Genomic DNA, 14,394 nt, shown 5'->3' with positions numbered 1-14,394 from the left:
AGCTGCGCAGAAGAAGTTGTTCTTTGGGTGGGAGGGTGGGCTAGTGGAAGGAGGGGGCAATCTCTTTTTTTCCCGGGTGGTAGGGGGATGACAGGAGAAGGGAAGCGGGTGGTGAGAAAGGTACAGAGGGCAGGGTTTGGGGGCTGGGAAGGAAAGGGAAAAGATTAGGGTTTGGGGATGATGAAAGGGCTTTCTACGGGTAAGGATGGCAAAGGGTGGCAGTGACGGAAAGTCAGGCAACCTGTCCTGTCCGTCTTTTTGTATCGTGAATTGGAAAGACTGCAAGGGGGAGGGGAGTTGCTTGCGCCCTAAAGGAGGAGTTATTCAGATTCATTGCAGTGGGCGGCGGCTGCAAAACGCACCATTCTTCTTGTTTTTGCTCTGCAAAGCAGCCTTTTCAAGGGTTGGCTTGGGTGACAAAATGTCTTGTGTAGGCGTGGGTTTGTCTCCCTCTCGCTCTCTCTCCCTAAGATGTGTCCGGCATAGGCCAGGGTGCCACTCGAGGCCCAAACCAATTCTGGTTATCGCTTCTCGGCCTTTTGGCTAAGATCAAGTGTAGTATCTGTTCTTATCAGTTTAATATCTGATACGTCCCCTATCTGGGGACCATATATTAAATGGATTTTTAGAACAGGGAGATGGAAAAAGAGCTTGCTCTGTCCACTCCACGCATTGACCTGGTATTGCAGTACCTCCAGGAACGGTGCACCCCTTCTTAACCCAGTTTCCAAAAGCAGAACTCGATTCACCTGATTCATATTAGCCCGATTAGCGAATTGAAATGAATTTTTATCTAACACACTTTTTACTTGCTTTATTCATCCAAATAGCAAACTCATCACCACTCAACTTCACCAACTCTGCTATGTCCCGTGCAGTATCTTGTTGTCAGTCTAATCTAGATCATGTGTAATTGAATGGAATAGATCCCTTTTGGACAAAGTGGAGTCAGATGCTGCAGTGACCACAGGTGTGAGAGGATCTACAATTGGCATCTGGTGTTATCTCTCTGCTTCCACTCCAAATAAAGTTACCTGTTGTTACCTGTACGTCAAATACTAAGAATGGGCGGCCTATGAAAGAATTAGTACTTTCATTAAGTATACTAAACCGGCTAATTGGGAATAGACAAACTGTAAAAAGCCCTCTGAGAAAGCCCCTCTCTAACCTTTGTTAGTAAGCTTTTCTGTAGCCTGCCTGTTGATGTATTTTCGGTTTGAACAGTGCACAACATGAAGAGACGGAACACTGGCGGCTTGTCACAATGCCCCCCGATGACATCACAATAGCGCTGCTGCCTAGAAAACAAGCTGCGCAGAAGAAGTTGTTCTTTGGGTGGGAGGGTGGGCTAGTGGAAGGAGGGGGCAATCTCTTTTTTTCCCGGGTGGTAGGGGGATGACAGGAGAAGGGAAGCGGGTGGTGAGAAAGGTACAGAGGGCAGGGTTTGGGGGCTGGGAAGGAAAGGGAAAAGATTAGGGTTTGGGGATGATGAAAGGGCTTTCTACGGGTAAGGATGGCAAAGGGTGGCAGTGACGGAAAGTCAGGCAACCTGTCCTGTCCGTCTTTTTGTATCGTGAATTGGAAAGACTGCAAGGGGGAGGGGAGTTGCTTGCGCCCTAAAGGAGGAGTTATTCAGATTCATTGCAGTGGGCGGCGGCTGCAAAACGCACCATTCTTCTTGTTTTTGCTCTGCAAAGCAGCCTTTTCAAGGGTTGGCTTGGGTGACAAAATGTCTTGTGTAGGCGTGGGTTTGTCTCCCTCTCGCTCTCTCTCCCTAAGATGTGTCCGGCATAGGCCAGGGTGCCACTCGAGGCCCAAACCAATTCTGGTTATCGCTTCTCGGCCTTTTGGCTAAGATCAAGTGTAGTCCCTTCATTGGGTTTGCCTTGGTCTTGGCTGGGAGGGGCCCGGGCTTGCACAACCGCCGGCCTCGGGGATTGTTGCGCCTTTTGGTGCTTACGTCCCCTTATGGCTGGTGGTTCCTGGGCTCGGGAGGCGATCACCTGCGGCACTGCGCTTTTGTGTGGTGGCCGATGACCGTTTTCTGAAATTTGCGGATGAAATCTCATCTGTTCTTATCAGTTTAATATCTGATACGTCCCCTATCTGGGGACCATATATTAAATGGATTTTTAGAACAGGGAGATGGAAAAAGAGCTTGCTCTGTCCACTCCACGCATTGACCTGGTATTGCAGTACCTCCAGGAACGGTGCACCCCTTCTTAACCCAGTTTCCAAAAGCAGAACTCGATTCACCTGATTCATATTAGCCCGATTAGCGAATTGAAATGAATTTTTATCTAACACACTTTTTACTTGCTTTATTCATCCAAATAGCAAACTCATCACCACTCAACTTCACCAACTCTGCTATGTCCCGTGCAGTATCTTGTTGTCAGTCTAATCTAGATCATGTGTAATTGAATGGAATAGATCCCTTTTGGACAAAGTGGAGTCAGATGCTGCAGTGACCACAGGTGTGAGAGGATCTACAATTGGCATCTGGTGTTATCTCTCTGCTTCCACTCCAAATAAAGTTACCTGTTGTTACCTGAACGTCAAATACTAAGAATGGGCGGCCTATGAAAGAATTAGTACTTTCATTAAGTATACTAAACCGGCTAATTGGGAATAGACAAACTGTAAAAAGCCCTCTGAGAAAGCCCCTCTCTAACCTTTGTTAGTAAGCTTTTCTGTAGCCTGCCTGTTGATGTATTTTCGGTTTGAACAGTGCACAACATGAAGAGACGGAACACTGGCGGCTTGTCACAATGCCCCCCGATGACATCACAATAGCGCTGCTGCCTAGAAAACAAGCTGCGCAGAAGAAGTTGTTCTTTGGGTGGGAGGGTGGGCTAGTGGAAGGAGGGGGCAATCTCTTTTTTTCCCGGGTGGTAGGGGGATGACAGGAGAAGGGAAGCGGGTGGTGAGAAAGGTACAGAGGGCAGGGTTTGGGGGCTGGGAAGGAAAGGGAAAAGATTAGGGTTTGGGGATGATGAAAGGGCTTTCTACGGGTAAGGATGGCAAAGGGTGGCAGTGACGGAAAGTCAGGCAACCTGTCCTGTCCGTCTTTTTGTATCGTGAATTGGAAAGACTGCAAGGGGGAGGGGAGTTGCTTGCGCCCTAAAGGAGGAGTTATTCAGATTCATTGCAGTGGGCGGCGGCTGCAAAACGCACCATTCTTCTTGTTTTTGCTCTGCAAAGCAGCCTTTTCAAGGGTTGGCTTGGGTGACAAAATGTCTTGTGTAGGCGTGGGTTTGTCTCCCTCTCGCTCTCTCTCCCTAAGATGTGTCCGGCATAGGCCAGGGTGCCACTCGAGGCCCAAACCAATTCTGGTTATCGCTTCTCGGCCTTTTGGCTAAGATCAAGTGTAGTATCTGTTCTTATCAGTTTAATATCTGATACGTCCCCTATCTGGGGACCATATATTAAATGGATTTTTAGAACAGGGAGATGGAAAAAGAGCTTGCTCTGTCCACTCCACGCATTGACCTGGTATTGCAGTACCTCCAGGAACGGTGCACCCCTTCTTAACCCAGTTTCCAAAAGCAGAACTCGATTCACCTGATTCATATTAGCCCGATTAGCGAATTGAAATGAATTTTTATCTAACACACTTTTTACTTGCTTTATTCATCCAAATAGCAAACTCATCACCACTCAACTTCACCAACTCTGCTATGTCCCGTGCAGTATCTTGTTGTCAGTCTAATCTAGATCATGTGTAATTGAATGGAATAGATCCCTTTTGGACAAAGTGGAGTCAGATGCTGCAGTGACCACAGGTGTGAGAGGATCTACAATTGGCATCTGGTGTTATCTCTCTGCTTCCACTCCAAATAAAGTTACCTGTTGTTACCTGAACGTCAAATACTAAGAATGGGCGGCCTATGAAAGAATTAGTACTTTCATTAAGTATACTAAACCGGCTAATTGGGAATAGACAAACTGTAAAAAGCCCTCTGAGAAAGCCCCTCTCTAACCTTTGTTAGTAAGCTTTTCTGTAGCCTGCCTGTTGATGTATTTTCGGTTTGAACAGTGCACAACATGAAGAGACGGAACACTGGCGGCTTGTCACAATGCCCCCCGATGACATCACAATAGCGCTGCTGCCTAGAAAACAAGCTGCGCAGAAGAAGTTGTTCTTTGGGTGGGAGGGTGGGCTAGTGGAAGGAGGGGGCAATCTCTTTTTTTCCCGGGTGGTAGGGGGATGACAGGAGAAGGGAAGCGGGTGGTGAGAAAGGTACAGAGGGCAGGGTTTGGGGGCTGGGAAGGAAAGGGAAAAGATTAGGGTTTGGGGATGATGAAAGGGCTTTCTACGGGTAAGGATGGCAAAGGGTGGCAGTGACGGAAAGTCAGGCAACCTGTCCTGTCCGTCTTTTTGTATCGTGAATTGGAAAGACTGCAAGGGGGAGGGGAGTTGCTTGCGCCCTAAAGGAGGAGTTATTCAGATTCATTGCAGTGGGCGGCGGCTGCAAAACGCACCATTCTTCTTGTTTTTGCTCTGCAAAGCAGCCTTTTCAAGGGTTGGCTTGGGTGACAAAATGTCTTGTGTAGGCGTGGGTTTGTCTCCCTCTCGCTCTCTCTCCCTAAGATGTGTCCGGCATAGGCCAGGGTGCCACTCGAGGCCCAAACCAATTCTGGTTATCGCTTCTCGGCCTTTTGGCTAAGATCAAGTGTAGTTTGGGAGGGTACTACCTTGGTTGGTGCTGAAAGGTGCCAGGGTATTGCACAACTGCTGGCCTTGGGGGAGTGTGCATCGTAGGATGTCATAGCCCTCTTGTGACGGACAGTTACCTGGGCAACGAGAGGCGGTCACTTTATTATTTTCAAACTCATCCTTCAAAAAAAAAAAAAAAAAAAAAAATCTGTTCTTATCAGTTTAATATCTGATACGTCCCCTATCTGGGGACCATATATTAAATGGATTTTTAGAACAGGGAGATGGAAAAAGAGCTTGCTCTGTCCACTCCACGCATTGACCTGGTATTGCAGTACCTCCAGGAACGGTGCACCCCTTCTTAACCCAGTTTCCAAAAGCAGAACTCGATTCACCTGATTCATATTAGCCCGATTAGCGAATTGAAATGAATTTTTATCTAACACACTTTTTACTTGCTTTATTCATCCAAATAGCAAACTCATCACCACTCAACTTCACCAACTCTGCTATGTCCCGTGCAGTATCTTGTTGTCAGTCTAATCTAGATCATGTGTAATTGAATGGAATAGATCCCTTTTGGACAAAGTGGAGTCAGATGCTGCAGTGACCACAGGTGTGAGAGGATCTACAATTGGCATCTGGTGTTATCTCTCTGCTTCCACTCCAAATAAAGTTACCTGTTGTTACCTGAACGTCAAATACTAAGAATGGGCGGCCTATGAAAGAATTAGTACTTTCATTAAGTATACTAAACCGGCTAATTGGGAATAGACAAACTGTAAAAAGCCCTCTGAGAAAGCCCCTCTCTAACCTTTGTTAGTAAGCTTTTCTGTAGCCTGCCTGTTGATGTATTTTCGGTTTGAACAGTGCACAACATGAAGAGACGGAACACTGGCGGCTTGTCACAATGCCCCCCGATGACATCACAATAGCGCTGCTGCCTAGAAAACAAGCTGCGCAGAAGAAGTTGTTCTTTGGGTGGGAGGGTGGGCTAGTGGAAGGAGGGGGCAATCTCTTTTTTTCCCGGGTGGTAGGGGGATGACAGGAGAAGGGAAGCGGGTGGTGAGAAAGGTACAGAGGGCAGGGTTTGGGGGCTGGGAAGGAAAGGGAAAAGATTAGGGTTTGGGGATGATGAAAGGGCTTTCTATGGGTAAGGATGGCAAAGGGTGGCAGTGACGGAAAGTCAGGCAACCTGTCCTGTCCGTCTTTTTGTATCGTGAATTGGAAAGACTGCAAGGGGGAGGGGAGTTGCTTGCGCCCTAAAGGAGGAGTTATTCAGATTCATTGCAGTGGGCGGCGGCTGCAAAACGCACCATTCTTCTTGTTTTTGCTCTGCAAAGCAGCCTTTTCAAGGGTTGGCTTGGGTGACAAAATGTCTTGTGTAGGCGTGGGTTTGTCTCCCTCTCGCTCTCTCTCCCTAAGATGTGTCCGGCATAGGCCAGGGTGCCACTCGAGGCCCAAACCAATTCTGGTTATCGCTTCTCAGCCTTTTGGCTAAGATCAAGTGTAGTATCTGTTCTTATCAGTTTAATATCTGATACGTCCCCTATCTGGGGACCATATATTAAATGGATTTTTAGAACAGGGAGATGGAAAAAGAGCTTGCTCTGTCCACTCCACGCATTGACCTGGTATTGCAGTACCTCCAGGAACGGTGCACCCCTTCTTAACCCAGTTTCCAAAAGCAGAACTCGATTCACCTGATTCATATTAGCCCGATTAGCGAATTGAAATGAATTTTTATCTAACACACTTTTTACTTGCTTTATTCATCCAAATAGCAAACTCATCACCACTCAACTTCACCAACTCTGCTATGTCCCGTGCAGTATCTTGTTGTCAGTCTAATCTAGATCATGTGTAATTGAATGGAATAGATCCCTTTTGGACAAAGTGGAGTCAGATGCTGCAGTGACCACAGGTGTGAGAGGATCTACAATTGGCATCTGGTGTTATCTCTCTGCTTCCACTCCAAATAAAGTTACCTGTTGTTACCTGAACGTCAAATACTAAGAATGGGCGGCCTATGAAAGAATTAGTACTTTCATTAAGTATACTAAACCGGCTAATTGGGAATAGACAAACTGTAAAAAGCCCTCTGAGAAAGCCCCTCTCTAACCTTTGTTAGTAAGCTTTTCTGTAGCCTGCCTGTTGATGTATTTTCGGTTTGAACAGTGCACAACATGAAGAGACGGAACACTGGCGGCTTGTCACAATGCCCCCCGATGACATCACAATAGCGCTGCTGCCTAGAAAACAAGCTGCGCAGAAGAAGTTGTTCTTTGGGTGGGAGGGTGGGCTAGTGGAAGGAGGGGGCAATCTCTTTTTTTCCCGGGTGGTAGGGGGATGACAGGAGAAGGGAAGCGGGTGGTGAGAAAGGTACAGAGGGCAGGGTTTGGGGGCTGGGAAGGAAAGGGAAAAGATTAGGGTTTGGGGATGATGAAAGGGCTTTCTACGGGTAAGGATGGCAAAGGGTGGCAGTGACGGAAAGTCAGGCAACCTGTCCTGTCCGTCTTTTTGTATCGTGAATTGGAAAGACTGCAAGGGGGAGGGGAGTTGCTTGCGCCCTAAAGGAGGAGTTATTCAGATTCATTGCAGTGGGCGGCGGCTGCAAAACGCACCATTCTTCTTGTTTTTGCTCTGCAAAGCAGCCTTTTCAAGGGTTGGCTTGGGTGACAAAATGTCTTGTGTAGGCGTGGGTTTGTCTCCCTCTCGCTCTCTCTCCCTAAGATGTGTCCGGCATAGGCCAGGGTGCCACTCGAGGCCCAAACCAATTCTGGTTATCGCTTCTCGGCCTTTTGGCTAAGATCAAGTGTAGTATCTGTTCTTATCAGTTTAATATCTGATACGTCCCCTATCTGGGGACCATATATTAAATGGATTTTTAGAACAGGGAGATGGAAAAAGAGCTTGCTCTGTCCACTCCACGCATTGACCTGGTATTGCAGTACCTCCAGGAACGGTGCACCCCTTCTTAACCCAGTTTCCAAAAGCAGAACTCGATTCACCTGATTCATATTAGCCCGATTAGCGAATTGAAATGAATTTTTATCTAACACACTTTTTACTTGCTTTATTCATCCAAATAGCAAACTCATCACCACTCAACTTCACCAACTCTGCTATGTCCCGTGCAGTATCTTGTTGTCAGTCTAATCTAGATCATGTGTAATTGAATGGAATAGATCCCTTTTGGACAAAGTGGAGTCAGATGCTGCAGTGACCACAGGTGTGAGAGGATCTACAATTGGCATCTGGTGTTATCTCTCTGCTTCCACTCCAAATAAAGTTACCTGTTGTTACCTGAACGTCAAATACTAAGAATGGGCGGCCTATGAAAGAATTAGTACTTTCATTAAGTATACTAAACCGGCTAATTGGGAATAGACAAACTGTAAAAAGCCCTCTGAGAAAGCCCCTCTCTAACCTTTGTTAGTAAGCTTTTCTGTAGCCTGCCTGTTGATGTATTTTCGGTTTGAACAGTGCACAACATGAAGAGACGGAACACTGGCGGCTTGTCACAATGCCCCCCGATGACATCACAATAGCGCTGCTGCCTAGAAAACAAGCTGCGCAGAAGAAGTTGTTCTTTGGGTGGGAGGGTGGGCTAGTGGAAGGAGGGGGCAATCTCTTTTTTTCCCGGGTGGTAGGGGGATGACAGGAGAAGGGAAGCGGGTGGTGAGAAAGGTACAGAGGGCAGGGTTTGGGGGCTGGGAAGGAAAGGGAAAAGATTAGGGTTTGGGGATGATGAAAGGGCTTTCTACGGGTAAGGATGGCAAAGGGTGGCAGTGACGGAAAGTCAGGCAACCTGTCCTGTCCGTCTTTTTGTATCGTGAATTGGAAAGACTGCAAGGGGGAGGGGAGTTGCTTGCGCCCTAAAGGAGGAGTTATTCAGATTCATTGCAGTGGGCGGCGGCTGCAAAACGCACCATTCTTCTTGTTTTTGCTCTGCAAAGCAGCCTTTTCAAGGGTTGGCTTGGGTGACAAAATGTCTTGTGTAGGCGTGGGTTTGTCTCCCTCTCGCTCTCTCTCCCTAAGATGTGTCCGGCATAGGCCAGGGTGCCACTCGAGGCCCAAACCAATTCTGGTTATCGCTTCTCGGCCTTTTGGCTAAGATCAAGTGTAGTATCTGTTCTTATCAGTTTAATATCTGATACGTCCCCTATCTGGGGACCATATATTAAATGGATTTTTAGAACAGGGAGATGGAAAAAGAGCTTGCTCTGTCCACTCCACGCATTGACCTGGTATTGCAGTACCTCCAGGAACGGTGCACCCCTTCTTAACCCAGTTTCCAAAAGCAGAACTCGATTCACCTGATTCATATTAGCCCGATTAGCGAATTGAAATGAATTTTTATCTAACACACTTTTTACTTGCTTTATTCATCCAAATAGCAAACTCATCACCACTCAACTTCACCAACTCTGCTATGTCCCGTGCAGTATCTTGTTGTCAGTCTAATCTAGATCATGTGTAATTGAATGGAATAGATCCCTTTTGGACAAAGTGGAGTCAGATGCTGCAGTGACCACAGGTGTGAGAGGATCTACAATTGGCATCTGGTGTTATCTCTCTGCTTCCACTCCAAATAAAGTTACCTGTTGTTACCTGAACGTCAAATACTAAGAATGGGCGGCCTATGAAAGAATTAGTACTTTCATTAAGTATACTAAACCGGCTAATTGGGAATAGACAAACTGTAAAAAGCCCTCTGAGAAAGCCCCTCTCTAACCTTTGTTAGTAAGCTTTTCTGTAGCCTGCCTGTTGATGTATTTTCGGTTTGAACAGTGCACAACATGAAGAGACGGAACACTGGCGGCTTGTCACAATGCCCCCCGATGACATCACAATAGCGCTGCTGCCTAGAAAACAAGCTGCGCAGAAGAAGTTGTTCTTTGGGTGGGAGGGTGGGCTAGTGGAAGGAGGGGGCAATCTCTTTTTTTCCCGGGTGGTAGGGGGATGACAGGAGAAGGGAAGCGGGTGGTGAGAAAGGTACAGAGGGCAGGGTTTGGGGGCTGGGAAGGAAAGGGAAAAGATTAGGGTTTGGGGATGATGAAAGGGCTTTCTACGGGTAAGGATGGCAAAGGGTGGCAGTGACGGAAAGTCAGGCAACCTGTCCTGTCCGTCTTTTTGTATCGTGAATTGGAAAGACTGCAAGGGGGAGGGGAGTTGCTTGCGCCCTAAAGGAGGAGTTATTCAGATTCATTGCAGTGGGCGGCGGCTGCAAAACGCACCATTCTTCTTGTTTTTGCTCTGCAAAGCAGCCTTTTCAAGGGTTGGCTTGGGTGACAAAATGTCTTGTGTAGGCGTGGGTTTGTCTCCCTCTCGCTCTCTCTCCCTAAGATGTGTCCGGCATAGGCCAGGGTGCCACTCGAGGCCCAAACCAATTCTGGTTATCGCTTCTCGGCCTTTTGGCTAAGATCAAGTGTAGTATCTGTTCTTATCAGTTTAATATCTGATACGTTCCCTATCTGGGGACCATATATTAAATGGATTTTTAGAACAGGGAGATGGAAAAAGAGCTTGCTCTGTCCACTCCACGCATTGACCTGGTATTGCAGTACCTCCAGGAACGGTGCACCCCTTCTTAACCCAGTTTCCAAAAGCAGAACTCGATTCACCTGATTCATATTAGCCCGATTAGCGAATTGAAATGAATTTTTATCTAACACACTTTTTACTTGCTTTATTCATCCAAATAGCAAACTCATCACCACTCAACTTCACCAACTCTGCTATGTCCCGTGCAGTATCTTGTTGTCAGTCTAATCTAGATCATGTGTAATTGAATGGAATAGATCCCTTTTGGACAAAGTGGAGTCAGATGCTGCAGTGACCACAGGTGTGAGAGGATCTACAATTGGCATCTGGTGTTATCTCTCTGCTTCCACTCCAAATAAAGTTACCTGTTGTTACCTGAACGTCAAATACTAAGAATGGGCGGCCTATGAAAGAATTAGTACTTTCATTAAGTATACTAAACCGGCTAATTGGGAATAGACAAACTGTAAAAAGCCCTCTGAGAAAGCCCCTCTCTAACCTTTGTTAGTAAGCTTTTCTGTAGCCTGCCTGTTGATGTATTTTCGGTTTGAACAGTGCACAACATGAAGAGACGGAACACTGGCGGCTTGTCACAATGCCCCCCGATGACATCACAATAGCGCTGCTGCCTAGAAAACAAGCTGCGCAGAAGAAGTTGTTCTTTGGGTGGGAGGGTGGGCTAGTGGAAGGAGGGGGCAATCTCTTTTTTTCCCGGGTGGTAGGGGGATGACAGGAGAAGGGAAGCGGGTGGTGAGAAAGGTACAGAGGGCAGGGTTTGGGGGCTGGGAAGGAAAGGGAAAAGATTAGGGTTTGGGGATGATGAAAGGGCTTTCTACGGGTAAGGATGGCAAAGGGTGGCAGTGACGGAAAGTCAGGCAACCTGTCCTGTCCGTCTTTTTGTATCGTGAATTGGAAAGACTGCAAGGGGGAGGGGAGTTGCTTGCGCCCTAAAGGAGGAGTTATTCAGATTCATTGCAGTGGGCGGCGGCTGCAAAACGCACCATTCTTCTTGTTTTTGCTCTGCAAAGCAGCCTTTTCAAGGGTTGGCTTGGGTGACAAAATGTCTTGTGTAGGCGTGGGTTTGTCTCCCTCTCGCTCTCTCTCCCTAAGATGTGTCCGGCATAGGCCAGGGTGCCACTCGAGGCCCAAACCAATTCTGGTTATCGCTTCTCGGCCTTTTGGCTAAGATCAAGTGTAGTATCTGTTCTTATCAGTTTAATATCTGATACGTCCCCTATCTGGGGACCATATATTAAATGGATTTTTAGAACAGGGAGATGGAAAAAGAGCTTGCTCTGTCCACTCCACGCATTGACCTGGTATTGCAGTACCTCCAGGAACGGTGCACCCCTTCTTAACCCAGTTTCCAAAAGCAGAACTCGATTCACCTGATTCATATTAGCCCGATTAGCGAATTGAAATGAATTTTTATCTAACACACTTTTTACTTGCTTTATTCATCCAAATAGCAAACTCATCACCACTCAACTTCACCAACTCTGCTATGTCCCATGCAGTATCTTGTTGTCAGTCTAATCTAGATCATGTGTAATTGAATGGAATAGATCCCTTTTGGACAAAGTGGAGTCAGATGCTGCAGTGACCACAGGTGTGAGAGGATCTACAATTGGCATCTGGTGTTATCTCTCTGCTTCCACTCCAAATAAAGTTACCTGTTGTTACCTGAACGTCAAATACTAAGAATGGGCGGCCTATGAAAGAATTAGTACTTTCATTAAGTATACTAAACCGGCTAATTGGGAATAGACAAACTGTAAAAAGCCCTCTGAGAAAGCCCCTCTCTAACCTTTGTTAGTAAGCTTTTCTGTAGCCTGCCTGTTGATGTATTTTCGGTTTGAACAGTGCACAACATGAAGAGACGGAACACTGGCGGCTTGTCACAATGCCCCCCGATGACATCACAATAGCGCTGCTGCCTAGAAAACAAGCTGCGCAGAAGAAGTTGTTCTTTGGGTGGGAGGGTGGGCTAGTGGAAGGAGGGGGCAATCTCTTTTTTTCCCGGGTGGTAGGGGGATGACAGGAGAAGGGAAGCGGGTGGTGAGAAAGGTACAGAGGGCAGGGTTTGGGGGCTGGGAAGGAAAGGGAAAAGATTAGGGTTTGGGGATGATGAAAGGGCTTTCTACGGGTAAGGATGGCAAAGGGTGGCAGTGACGGAAAGTCAAGCAACCTGTCCTGTCCGTCTTTTTGTATCGTGAATTGGAAAGACTGCAAGGGGGAGGGGAGTTGCTTGCGCCCTAAAGGAGGAGTTATTCAGATTCATTGCAGTGGGCGGCGGCTGCAAAACGCACCATTCTTCTTGTTTTTGCTCTGCAAAGCAGCCTTTTCAAGGGTTGGCTTGGGTGACAAAATGTCTTGTGTAGGCGTGGGTTTGTCTCCCTCTCGCTCTCTCTCCCTAAGATGTGTCCGGCATAGGCCAGGGTGCCACTCGAGGCCCAAACCAATTCTGGTTATCGCTTCTCGGCCTTTTGGCTAAGATCAAGTGTAGTATCTGTTCTTATCAGTTTAATATCTGATACGTCCCCTATCTGGGGACCATATATTAAATGGATTTTTAGAACAGGGAGATGGAAAAAGAGCTTGCTCTGTCCACTCCACGCATTGACCTGGTATTGCAGTACCTCCAGGAACGGTGCACCCCTTCTTAACCCAGTTTCCAAAAGCAGAACTCGATTCACCTGATTCATATTAGCCCGATTAGCGAATTGAAATGAATTTTTATCTAACACACTTTTTACTTGCTTTATTCATCCAAATAGCAAACTCATCACCACTCAACTTCACCAACTCTGCTATGTCCCGTGCAGTATCTTGTTGTCAGTCTAATCTAGATCATGTGTAATTGAATGGAATAGATCCCTTTTGGACAAAGTGGAGTCAGATGCTGCAGTGACCACAGGTGTGAGAGGATCTACAATTGGCATCTGGTGTTATCTCTCTGCTTCCACTCCAAATAAAGTTACCTGTTGTTACCTGAACGTCAAATACTAAGAATGGGCGGCCTATGAAAGAATTAGTACTTTCATTAAGTATACTAAACCGGCTAATTGGGAATAGACAAACTGTAAAAAGCCCTCTGAGAAAGCCCCTCTCTAACCTTTGTTAGTAAGCTTTTCTGTAGCCTGCCTGTTGATGTATTTTCGGTTTGAACAGTGCACAACATGAAGAGACGGAACACTGGCGGCTTGTCACAATGCCCCCCGATGACATCACAATAGCGCTGCTGCCTAGAAAACAAGCTGCGCAGAAGAAGTTGTTCTTTGGGTGGGAGGGTGGGCTAGTGGAAGGAGGGGGCAATCTCTTTTTTTCCCGGGTGGTAGGGGGATGACAGGAGAAGGGAAGCGGGTGGTGAGAAAGGTACAGAGGGCAGGGTTTGGGGGCTGGGAAGGAAAGGGAAAAGATTAGGGTTTGGGGATGATGAAAGGGCTTTCTACGGGTAAGGATGGCAAAGGGTGGCAGTGACGGAAAGTCAGGCAACCTGTCCTGTCCGTCTTTTTGTATCGTGAATTGGAAAGACTGCAAGGGGGAGGGGAGTTGCTTGCGCCCTAAAGGAGGAGTTATTCAGATTCATTGCAGTGGGCGGCGGCTGCAAAACGCACCATTCTTCTTGTTTTTGCTCTGCAAAGCAGCCTTTTCAAGGGTTGGCTTGGGTGACAAAATGTCTTGTGTAGGCGTGGGTTTGTCTCCCTCTCGCTCTCTCTCCCTAAGATGTGTCCGGCATAGGCCAGGGTGCCACTCGAGGCCCAAACCAATTCTGGTTATCGCTTCTCGGCCTTTTGGCTAAGATCAAGTGTAGTATCTGTTCTTATCAGTTTAATATCTGATACGTCCCCTATCTGGGGACCATATATTAAATGGATTTTTAGAACAGGGAGATGGAAAAAGAGCTTGCTCTGTCCACTCCACGCATTGACCTGGTATTGCAGTACCTCCAGGAACGGTGCACCCCTTCTTAACCCAGTTTCCAAAAGCAGAACTCGATTCACCTGATTCATATTAGCCCGATTAGCGAATTGAAATGAATTTTTATCTAACACACTTTTTACTTGCTTTATTCATCCAAATAGCAAACTCATCACCACTCAACTTCACCAACTCTGCTATGTCCCGTGCAGTATCTTGTTGTCAGTCTAATCTAGATCATGTGTAATTGAATGGAATAGATCCCT

General features: G+C 46.9%; 11 non-coding genes across 11 annotated transcripts; all 11 read left to right on the top strand.

Moving 5' to 3' along the window:
* The first annotated feature begins 523 nt into the window (after positions 1 to 523).
* Positions 524 to 714, top strand: LOC142269055 (U2 spliceosomal RNA). Its single transcript, XR_012734613.1, has one exon. It is a non-coding gene; the product is annotated as a U2 spliceosomal RNA (small nuclear RNA).
* Positions 715 to 2,036: 1,322 nt separating this feature from the next.
* Positions 2,037 to 2,221, top strand: LOC142269061 (U2 spliceosomal RNA). The gene has a single exon (XR_012734618.1). It is a non-coding gene; the product is annotated as a U2 spliceosomal RNA (small nuclear RNA).
* A 1,117-nt stretch (positions 2,222 to 3,338) lies between these two features.
* On the top strand, positions 3,339 to 3,529 carry LOC142269043 (U2 spliceosomal RNA). The gene has a single exon (XR_012734602.1). It is a non-coding gene; the product is annotated as a U2 spliceosomal RNA (small nuclear RNA).
* A 1,293-nt stretch (positions 3,530 to 4,822) lies between these two features.
* On the top strand, positions 4,823 to 5,020 carry LOC142269064 (U2 spliceosomal RNA). Its single transcript, XR_012734621.1, has one exon. It is a non-coding gene; the product is annotated as a U2 spliceosomal RNA (small nuclear RNA).
* Positions 5,021 to 6,137: 1,117 nt separating this feature from the next.
* Positions 6,138 to 6,328, top strand: LOC142269053 (U2 spliceosomal RNA). The gene has a single exon (XR_012734611.1). It is a non-coding gene; the product is annotated as a U2 spliceosomal RNA (small nuclear RNA).
* A 1,117-nt stretch (positions 6,329 to 7,445) lies between these two features.
* On the top strand, positions 7,446 to 7,636 carry LOC142269112 (U2 spliceosomal RNA). Its single transcript, XR_012734663.1, has one exon. It is a non-coding gene; the product is annotated as a U2 spliceosomal RNA (small nuclear RNA).
* Positions 7,637 to 8,753: 1,117 nt separating this feature from the next.
* LOC142269100 (U2 spliceosomal RNA) lies at positions 8,754 to 8,944 on the top strand. Its single transcript, XR_012734652.1, has one exon. It is a non-coding gene; the product is annotated as a U2 spliceosomal RNA (small nuclear RNA).
* A 1,117-nt stretch (positions 8,945 to 10,061) lies between these two features.
* Positions 10,062 to 10,252, top strand: LOC142269054 (U2 spliceosomal RNA). Its single transcript, XR_012734612.1, has one exon. It is a non-coding gene; the product is annotated as a U2 spliceosomal RNA (small nuclear RNA).
* Positions 10,253 to 11,369: 1,117 nt separating this feature from the next.
* On the top strand, positions 11,370 to 11,560 carry LOC142269088 (U2 spliceosomal RNA). The gene has a single exon (XR_012734641.1). It is a non-coding gene; the product is annotated as a U2 spliceosomal RNA (small nuclear RNA).
* Positions 11,561 to 12,677: 1,117 nt separating this feature from the next.
* Positions 12,678 to 12,868, top strand: LOC142269076 (U2 spliceosomal RNA). The gene has a single exon (XR_012734630.1). It is a non-coding gene; the product is annotated as a U2 spliceosomal RNA (small nuclear RNA).
* Positions 12,869 to 13,985: 1,117 nt separating this feature from the next.
* Positions 13,986 to 14,176, top strand: LOC142269036 (U2 spliceosomal RNA). The gene has a single exon (XR_012734596.1). It is a non-coding gene; the product is annotated as a U2 spliceosomal RNA (small nuclear RNA).
* The last annotated feature ends 218 nt before the right edge of the window (positions 14,177 to 14,394 follow it).

Source organism: Anomaloglossus baeobatrachus, unplaced genomic scaffold, assembly GCF_048569485.1.
Source record: "Anomaloglossus baeobatrachus isolate aAnoBae1 unplaced genomic scaffold, aAnoBae1.hap1 Scaffold_3137, whole genome shotgun sequence".
NCBI classification, from domain to species: domain Eukaryota; kingdom Metazoa; phylum Chordata; class Amphibia; order Anura; family Aromobatidae; genus Anomaloglossus; species Anomaloglossus baeobatrachus.
Note: the sequence above shows the minus strand (reverse complement) of the source record. Positions and strands in the feature narration are given on the sequence as shown.